Raw genomic sequence first — 9895 nt, forward strand, 5'->3', positions numbered from 1 at the left:
ATTAAAATACTGTGCTACATCAAACATTAAAAGCTTCCATAAACAGGGCTGCCTTCAGATGTCTTCTAAAAGTCTGGTAGTTGTTCTTCTCTTTGACATCTGGTGGGAGGGCGTTCCACAGGGAGGGCGCCACTACCGAGAAGACCCTCTGCCTGGTTCCCTGTAACTTTGCTTCTCGCAGTGAGGGAACCGCCAGAAGGCCCTCGGTGCTGGACCTTAGTGTCTGGGCAGAACAATGGGGGTGGAGACGCTCCTTCAGGTATACTGGGCCGAGGCCGTTTAGGGCTTTAAAGGTCAGCACCAACACTTTGAATTGTGCTCAGAAACATACTGGGAGCCAATGTAGGTCTTTCAAGACCGATGTTATATGGTTTCGGCGGGCGCTCCCAGTCGCCAGTCTGGCTGCCGCATTCTGGATTAGTTGTAGTTTCTGGGTCACCTTCAAAGGTAGCCCCACGTAGAGCGCATTGCAGTAGTCCAAGCGGGAGATAACCAGAGCATGCACTACTCTGGCGAGACAGTCTGCGGGTAGATAGGGTCTCAGTCTGCGTACCAGATGGAGCTGGTAAACAGCTGCCCTGGACACGGATTTGACCTGTGCCTCCATGGACAGCTGTGAGTCCAAAATGACTCCCAGGCTGCGCACCTGGTTCTTCAGGGGCACAGTTACCCCGTTCAGGAAAAGGGAATCCTCCACACCTGCCCGTCTCCTATCCCCCAAAAACAGTACTTCTGTCTTGTCAGGATTCAGTCTCAATCTGTTAGCCGCCATCCATCCTCCAACCACCTCCAGGCACTCACACAGGACCGTCACTGCCTTCACTGGTTCTGATTTGAAGGAGAGGTAGAGCTGGGTATCATTCGCATACTGATGAACACCCAGCCTAAACAGAAACAGAATTTGAAGGGGCAGTCTCTTCTGGCAGTGCCAAATGAAGCTACTGACCCATTTCTAAGTCCTAAAATCCACAATTTCTCTGAATACTTGAAAAACCCATTGGTGCAGGACCTCCCAGCATGGCATCTGCTGGGGAACATTTCCTAGCACTTGGCTGGGAGCTGCTGCAGCGCTATAGTCAGGAAAGGCTTTCTGTATATCGGTAAGTCCCAAAAGTTGAATAGGAACCTTCAAAAACAATGTATGTATTTGTATCTCAGATGTTTTAAGCTATTTCACATGTCCACCAAGCACGAGAAAATGTCCCTTCATCTTCTTGACATTTCCAACAAACATTTGGTATGTTTTCATGTATTCTAAATAACTTCTCGGGAGTTAGATACCAACAATACTTAAATATATATATATATTTAAAAGTCTATTTTAAGTCATAACTCCATTATTATTTTAACTCTTTAGTCCACATATGTTACCACTATTCCAACTGTACAATATAACCAAAAAAAGAGAAAATCTTGCCCCTTTAATCATGCACTTTTTAATCTGTTCCTCTTCCATTTAGGATTTCAACAAAAGTTTGTACATTTTTGATATCACATGATGTGCACAATTGTATCTCAAAACCCGTCTTCCACTCTTCCATACCCCAAGTCTTCATTTCCAACTAGAATCTCTCAATCAATCAATCAATCATTTATTTGTATGTTGCCTTTCCAAATTTCAAACCATTTGCAAGGCAGCTTACCAAAAAAAAATAAAACATTACATATGTGCAAACATAACAAAACTAGTTGTAAACAATGAACAAAATATCAAAAAGTACAGAACGAAATTGGAAAAAAATCCACATAAATAATAAGATTCCACGTAAATCATATAATCCAAGCTAAAGAAAAAAAAATAACATCAGCAACAGCAACCCCCCCCCTCGGAAAAAGAACCCATAAACAACACCCCAACCCTCTTTTATTAAGTGTAAAAGAGAAACCCCTTGTTTAAATTTTACAATCTCCCCGTTTCCACTTTAAGAACTCTCAGTAGATTAACCATTTCTCTTTATCCGTCACCCTTTTGTCTATAAAAAGTGTCTTCTGGTGAAACCCAAAATAGAGTCTTGGTGAATAAACTAACTTTATATCTATTTTCAGATTCTTAATACGCCACACATGTCTAATACAGTGGTTCTCAAGGTGCACATTTACTCTGACTTGATCTACCACAAATATCCAAGCCATCTAACCCTGAAATCCTAACCTTCTAATTCCAAGTCTCTTCTTTCTCAATATCCCCATTCCGTTAACCGCACCAAGCAACAAGCTGTAAAATGCAAGTTTAAAACGCAAGCTTTCCTTTGCATCTCGCAGAACTTTAAATGTAATTCGTGGGTTTTTTCACCTGTCCTCCAAACTTCAGTCTTTTTCCCATCCTTTAAATGGGAAATCAGTAGTCAAGCCATACTTTTTGGTAAAACGTTCGTCTGGATCCCGGAAGTCCTACCTGAGATGGGAGGTTCCGCTAGTACCAGCCACTTCTCCTTCTGCAAGCAGCGCCACCCGAATTCCCACCTGGGATGAGCCGCTAAACTGAGCCAGCGGAGAAAGACTGGGGCGGGCGGCAAGTGGGAGGGGGAAGTCGTGTGCTTCTGTCCCGTCAGAAAAGTGCTGCTCCTCCCAGGAGGCAGCCTGCTTGCAGAGAAGGGGGCTGGGCTGCCTCAAATCCCATCAAGGCCACAGGCTGCTAGCATGACTCATCCCGGCTTTCTCATCTGAGGGGAAAGGGTGCGCGGTCTTAAATGCTGGCCTTGGCAACTTGGCTGAGCTACCTTGGGCCAGTCCTTGGGCCAGCTTAGCCTCCCTCACAGAGGGTTGTTCTGAAGATACACTCGGGAAAACACCCGAGGCATGAAGAAGAAGCACGAGGAGAGTGGGGTCTGGAAAGGGGGGTGGGGAGTGCTCCAGGATGGGAAGTGCGTCCCGGGGGAAGCGGGATTCAGGCGGAGGAGGACGTCGGGTTGGGTGGGGGTGGCCAGGAGCAGCACAATGTCCCTCGAACCCCCGGCTTCCACTCTCCAGGCAGGCGCCCAACGTGGCCAGCTGGCAAGGGCTCTTTATTACTCCAGCCTTGGCGTGCAGATCCCGGGTTCAGCCCCAGATCTCTGGAGCAGAAAGGCTCTTGGGCGTGAATATGAAAGGCAGCATCTGTCAGAATAGGTCATACTGAGGCAGTACAGATGAACGTGACTATTGGTTCGCTTCCTCTGCTATCTGCCTTTTCGGGCACCTCAGAGGTGGCAGAGAGAGGCAGGGGAGAGACTCCGGCCTCTACAGAAGGCTGCACCCCTTTCCTCCATGTCCCCACCCCAACTCTTAGGACCAGAAGCAAGAGACAGCTTTGCTGAGCACGTGCCCCTTCCCAGGGAGATGCAACTCTGCACTACTGTTCCCTGAATTGCTCGCGAAGCAGCCATACTCCAGGCTCTTATTGTCACAGCCCTGCAGGATCAGACCAAGGCCCATCTAGTCCAGCTCTCAGCAGCCCAGCAGATGTCCAAGGGAAGCCCCAAGCAGACTCCAAATGCAGCCCCACTCTCCCCACTGGGGACGCCCGCAACTGGTATGCAGAGGTAGACTGCCTCTGCGGCTGGAGGTGCAAAATGGTCTAACCCTCCATGAATTTGATGAATCCTCTCTTAAAGCCATCCCCCTCAGTGCCTCTGGAAGGAGGAAATTTCAGTGTCACTAGGCACTCTGTGTCTGGCCTGAATCTGCCAACATTCCTCTTTCTTAAAGAGATCCAGGTTCTGATATTATGAGGGAGAAAACATCGCTCTGCACCTTTCCCACATCATGCATACTTCTATGATGTCCCCACTTTCCCCCCTCTCCCAAAGCCCCAAAGCCTCCTACATTGTAAGCCTTCCTTACAGGGGAATCATCAGAACCACCTGTGCTGCAGAGCTTCTGGCTGAAAGGCGACTCATGGAGATTTGCAATGACTGCTGCAATGCACCCCTAATGATTCAGATTGTATCATTATAGCGTCATTGTGTTGATTTGTTATTGATATATTAAAGGGGCCTGGGACTTGCCTGTCCATTCCCAACAGCAAGGGCCCCTCACCAGTTGGCTTGCTTACTCTGAGGCCGCCTCAGCTCCTGGCAGCCCACACCCCCTGGCCAGCCCCAGAGGCACCATTCTCTGGGGGAGAACAGCTGGGCAAGCCTTGGGGAGGCAGAGATGGCATCCGAGGAGGGAGGGAAGGAAAGAGGGACAGAGGCCAGTGTCTCCCGCGGCACCCCTGACCATCATTCAAGGCACCCCAGCTGCCACAGCACACTGCTTGAAAACCACTGCAGAACTGGGATGGGAAAGGTCCAACTAACTGGTCTGGAGAAGAGGAAAGGCAGCCATGCTTGCTCCTTTGTCTTCTCCGAGGAGACTTCCAGCCTGACTTCTCATCTTGAGGCCCCAGGGAGAAGTGGGAAGAGGAGGAGGAGGAAGCACCCCCAGAAGAAGTGTGCTCCCCACCAGTAGGTGCTTCCACCCCCCACTCCTAAATCTGCTTCCAACAGATACTTGGGGGGGGGGCATCCTGCACCATCTGGTCAATTCCTGGTGCTAGGAGAATCAGAAGGTCTAAGATATAAACACATACATAAATACCATAAGTAGTTCTCATCACAAAAGAATATGCAGGTAAACCCATGAAAAGCCAGGTAAACCCATCAACAGGTTTCCTGCCAGACAGGAGTCTGTTGTAGGCCGCCCCTTCTGTGATGTATGTATGGAGGGGTGGTCTTGGACTCCAGGCTGGGCAATTTCAAATGTCTATATAAGGACTTGGTTTGAGGTCTCCTCCTCCCTCCTGCGTGGGGGGGGGGGGGGTGAGCACCCTGTTGCAACAGATAACAAAGATCTGGCTTACTAGCTGCTTTGCTTCTCAATATTCTCTGGTTGGCCTGTGTTATTTTCTCCTACGGATAGAGAAGCTACCAAAGGACTCTATATGGGCTCTGAGGTACCCCAGAAGGGAAAAGGAGCCCCCAGTCCCCACCCCCTTGCAGCTGACCCCTTGCTGCTATCTGCTTGGCAGAGTATTGAGGAGGCATCCTGCTAGCCAAAGGAGACATGTACAATTCACATTTGTAGTGTTCTAAATATGTACAAAGCAACATTGCTGGGGGATGTGGATGAGGTTAACCCTTTCTCTCCCTGCCATGGTCCCAACCCAAAACTTTGAAGCTGCTGTATTTCCAGGGAAGATCCCTTGGCCCCCCTGGCAGAGAGAAAGACTTTGACTCCCTCCTCCCAGCCATCCCAGCAGCCCTCAGGCTTCCCCTTGGCTGCTTCTAAGGTAATAAACAACCACCAATGAATACCATGCCTACTTTGGATCTGAGAATTAAGAAGATCACCTGCCAAGAAGAATACACAGCTATTTCTCCCCCTCAAGGTACCTTGTATTCCTCGACAGCCTCTTCCAGAGGAATCACCTCGTGGTGTTGGTGCTTCTTGGATCTGCCACAAACCACACAGATGGGGGCTTCATCCTCCTTGTAAAAGAGTTTCAGGGGCTCCTGGTGCTTCTCACAGACTCCTCCTTTCCCTCTTGAAGACTGAGAGTCTTGGCTACTTCGACAAAGGTAGCCAATTGCCGATTGCGGACGAGGCTCCTTCTCTGGACTCCAACTCGGCCTTGAGGACAGGAAGCCAGCCTCCTTTTTGCCCCGCTGCACTGGATCAGGCCGGACCGGCAGAAGTTGTGCCCACACTCTGGGACGGTCCCTGTGTCGTAAGAGAGTCAGGGTCAGAGAGGGGAATGAAGGAGAAGGACCCTACCAATATCAAATAGATCGTATTCTGCCTTCACACAAGAAGGTCAATGGTGCCTTGGGGAATGGATCCTTTTTCACTCTATCTTTCTCATTGACTTTAAAAATGGATCTGAATGTATTTTTTGACTCAAATGTATTTTCCCTCAAAATGCTGTACTTTTCTAAATGTATCCAAATGTATCCGAATGGGTTTTTGTATTTCCCCCCAATCTCATCGCCTAGAGAATGTTCCTTAAATGTAACAATCACTTGTTCCAAATGTATTAGATTCAAATGTATTTAAGGCCCCACTTTTCACATGGTGTCCTGTTGTGTGGTCGGAAATTACTCTTTATTGTTTGATTTGGGTTAATGTCAGAATAAAAGCGAGTTCCTTCCAAATAACACATTCCTTTTTATCTTACCAATTTCTCATATTGTAAGAAGCGGAAGAAGAAACCATAGAGAGCATTCATATTTTCCTTCTGATCAATGAAGTCAAGCGTTACAATTATCCATTTTAGAATGAGCACCTATAGGGAGAAGACAGATCTCAGTAAGCCAAAGCAAGACCAAGACAACCAACCCCTTCTGGAATATGGTCAGCGTGTACAACATCTAGCTGAATCATCACCAGGATAACTGAAATATACTCAGAGTCGCAAAGTGATTTCATGCTCTTTATTCAGCTCATAGTGGTGAGGAGGAATGAATGAAAGTCCCCTCAAAGTATCTGCTTTATATACATTATTTACACAATGGGCTGCACATGATTGGCTAATTCCGGAATTCTACTGTAAGCCAATCAGGTTGTGGATTCACTTCTATCTGAAGCATGATTGGGTAGTTCCTGCCAACCAATCATACTGCTGCATTGTTCTAGGACCAATCAGACTGCTGCATTCTGAATCCTACTGTTCTAGGACCAATCAGACTGCTGCCTTTTGGATCCTATTGTTCTAGGACCAATCAAACTGCTGCAGTTTGGATCCTATTCAACTCAGTACATAACACCCCTCCCCTCTAAGTTCCAGTCCTGCCCGGGAGGTCGCATTCATAGTCCTTGAGGTACGCCGGCGGCCTACGTGTGCGTTGCGGCCTGGGGTGTTCCCTGGTCCGGGGTTCAGGTTCTGGCTCGTGTTCCAAGGATGCTGGCTGTGATGGGGCTGTTTGGTCTGGCGCAACCGGCTCGCTCAGTCGTGGTTCTGGTTCCGGTGTCCTTTCGGCCTCGCAGGTCCTCTCTGTATTTACTGATTCTGCCTCTCCTGCTGGCCCCTCGTGCTCTATGGGCCTCACTGCCCCTCTGTTCCCTTGGGACTCCTCTGCCCTTTCCTCCTCCTGGTTTTCTCCCGGGAATCGTCGCCGTATCTGGTCGCAGTGGCGGCGCCAGCATTGCCCCCCATCTGTTAGCACCTCGTACGACACGGGGCCAGTGACCCTGGTGACTGTGGCAGGTACCCATGCTGGTCCTGCCCCAAATTCTTTGCGTACACTGGGTCCTGAGCCTCGAAGGTCCGGGGGTTCTTGCCCTCCCCCACCACTACCTCATCCTGAGCTCTATCGGGGTGAAGGCGGTCCAATCTGATTGCAAGGCGCCGACCCATTAGTAGTTCAGCGGGGCTCCGGCCAGTCGTTGAGCTGGGGGTGCTGTGCTGTGCTGTGCTAGAAGGAATGTGGCAAGGCGGTACTCCCAATCCCCTTGCGTCATGCGGCGAAGGGTGTCCTTGGTGGTCCGCACCATGCGTTCTGCTTGGCCATTGGTGGCAGGGTGGAATGGCGCCGAACGGATGTGGCGGATGGCGTTCTGCGCTGTGAAGGTTTGGAATTCTCCTGACGTAAATGCAGTCCCGTTGGTGTAGGAGTCCACCACTATGAAGAATGTTTTCCCCTGAAAGGGGCCAGCAAAGTCCACATGCAGGCGTGACCATGGTGCTCGGGCGGACTCCCAGGACTGGACTGGGGCCCTTGGGGGATCTGGGCGGGATTCTTGGCAGGCCTGGCAGTGTTTGACCCAGGCCTCTATCTCTCCGTCGATCCCCGGCCACCACACATAACTCCTGGCAAGGGCCTTCATTCTTACTACCCCTGGGTGTGTCTCGTGTAGGGCTGTGAGGACCCTTTTGCGGAGGGGCTGGGGAACAACAACCCTGCTTCCCCATAACAGGCACCCCTTGTGGGCTGACAGTTCATGTTTGCGGGTTGTGTAGCCGGCGAATTCTGGCCCGGGGCTGCTGCTGGGCCATCACCTCCACACCCAGTCCAGGACCAGGGAGATGACCCTATCTTTCTTGGAATGGTGTGCCACTTCTTGTGCCTGAATGGGGCGGTCGGGAAGCAGCTCCAGGCTCATAACCTCTTGTGCAGGTGCTGGGTCGGGGCCTGTTTCTGGTAGTGGTAGCCTGCTGAGGGCGTCCGCATGGCCCATCGCCTTCCCCGGACGGTGAATCAGTGCATACTGGTAGCTGGCAAGGAAAATTGACCACCTGAGGACGCGAGGAGACAGCACTTGGGGGGTCTGCTTTTCAGGGGCAAACAAGCCAAGCAACGGCTTGTGGTCAGTCACCACGGTGAAGGGCCGCCCGTACAAGAAATCATGGAATTTTTTTACTCCCTTCACGATTGCCAGACCCTCCTTGTCGATTTGCGAGTAGTTCCGCTCGGTTGCGTTGAGTGTCTGGGAAAAGTATGCCACTGGTACCTCTCTTCCATCCGGGAGTTGGTGTCCCAGGACAGCGCCAATGCCATAGGGCGAGGCGTCGCATGCTAGCACCACCGGCAGCCTCTCGTCGAAGTGTGCCAAGACCGAGTTTGAGACAAGCAAGTCCTTGACTGCCTGGAATGCGGCCTCCTGGCGCTGGCCCCACACCCAAGGGGCCCGCTTGTCCAGGAGTCTGTGTAGGGGCTCCGCTACTGCCGCCTTGTGGGGAAGGAAGGAATGGTAAAAGTTCAATAGTCCCAAGAAGGCCTGAAGTTCAGTCTTGTTCTTGGGCGCTGGGGCATCACAAATGGCCCGTACCTTGTCCCCAGTCGGGTGGACCCCTTCTGCGTCCACCATAAATCCCAGAAAGTCCACCTGAGGCACTCCTAGTAGACATTTTTCCCGCTTCACCTTGAGACCCGCCGTCTGGAAACGGTGCAGAACGGTGCGGAGGCGGTCCTCAACTCCTCTGGTGTGGGCCCGGCAATCAACACATCATCGAAGAAGGGGGTGACGCCAGGAATCCCTTTAAGTAGAGAGTCCATTAGATTCTGGAATATGCCTGGTGCCACGCTGACACCGAATTGCAGCCGCTTTACCCTGAATGCTCCTCTGTGCGTCACAATCGTCTGTGCCTCTGCTGTGGCCTCATCTACTGGCAGCTGTTGATATGCTTGGGCCAAGTCCAGCTTGCCAAAAATTTTCGACCCAGCCAGGGTGGCAAGAACATGGCTGACCACTGGCACTGGGTATGCATGGGCCGTGAGGGCCTTGTTTACGGTACATTTGTAGTCTGCGCAGATGCGGACCGAACCATTAGGCTTGACGGGTGTGACGATTGGGGTTTCCCAGGGGGCATTAGGCACCGGCTCCAGCACTCCTTGCTCCACGAGCCGGTCCAATTCCTCGTCTATACGGGGTTTCAGGGCAAACGGGACCCGGCGGGCCTTGAGCCTGACCGGTCGTACTGCGGGGTCAAGCTGTAGAGCAATGGGGGGGCCCGTATACTGTCCCAATTTCCCATCGAAAACCCCCGGAAATTCCTTGCATATGGCGTCCACGTCCACTTGTAAGCTAGTGTGGTTCACCCCGGTGACGGCTAGCCCCAGTGGTCCAAACCATGCCAATCCCAGTAAGCTAATGTAGGGGCCCTTGACCACCAGCAAGTCCAGTTGCCGCATCCGCCCTCGGTATTGCACCCTGAAGGTCCCCACCCCCATTGTGGGGACCTTACGTTTCTGGAAGTCCCGGAGGGTGAATGGGGCCGGCCTGAGTTTGGGACCCCCAGTAGGACACAGTTTCCTTAAGGTCCTTGCCGAGATTATGGATAGAGTTGAACCCGTGTCAAGCTCCATGCGGCATGGGGCCCCCTCTATCTGTACGTCAACATAAATTTTCTCTACGTTGGGGGGGCCCCCTCTATCTGTACGTCAACATAAATTTTCTCTACGTTGGGGTGGGGCAACTGGTATACCTGGAAGTCCGT

Source organism: Podarcis muralis, chromosome W (assembly GCF_964188315.1).
Source record: "Podarcis muralis chromosome W, rPodMur119.hap1.1, whole genome shotgun sequence".
Classification (NCBI taxonomy): domain Eukaryota; kingdom Metazoa; phylum Chordata; class Lepidosauria; order Squamata; family Lacertidae; genus Podarcis; species Podarcis muralis.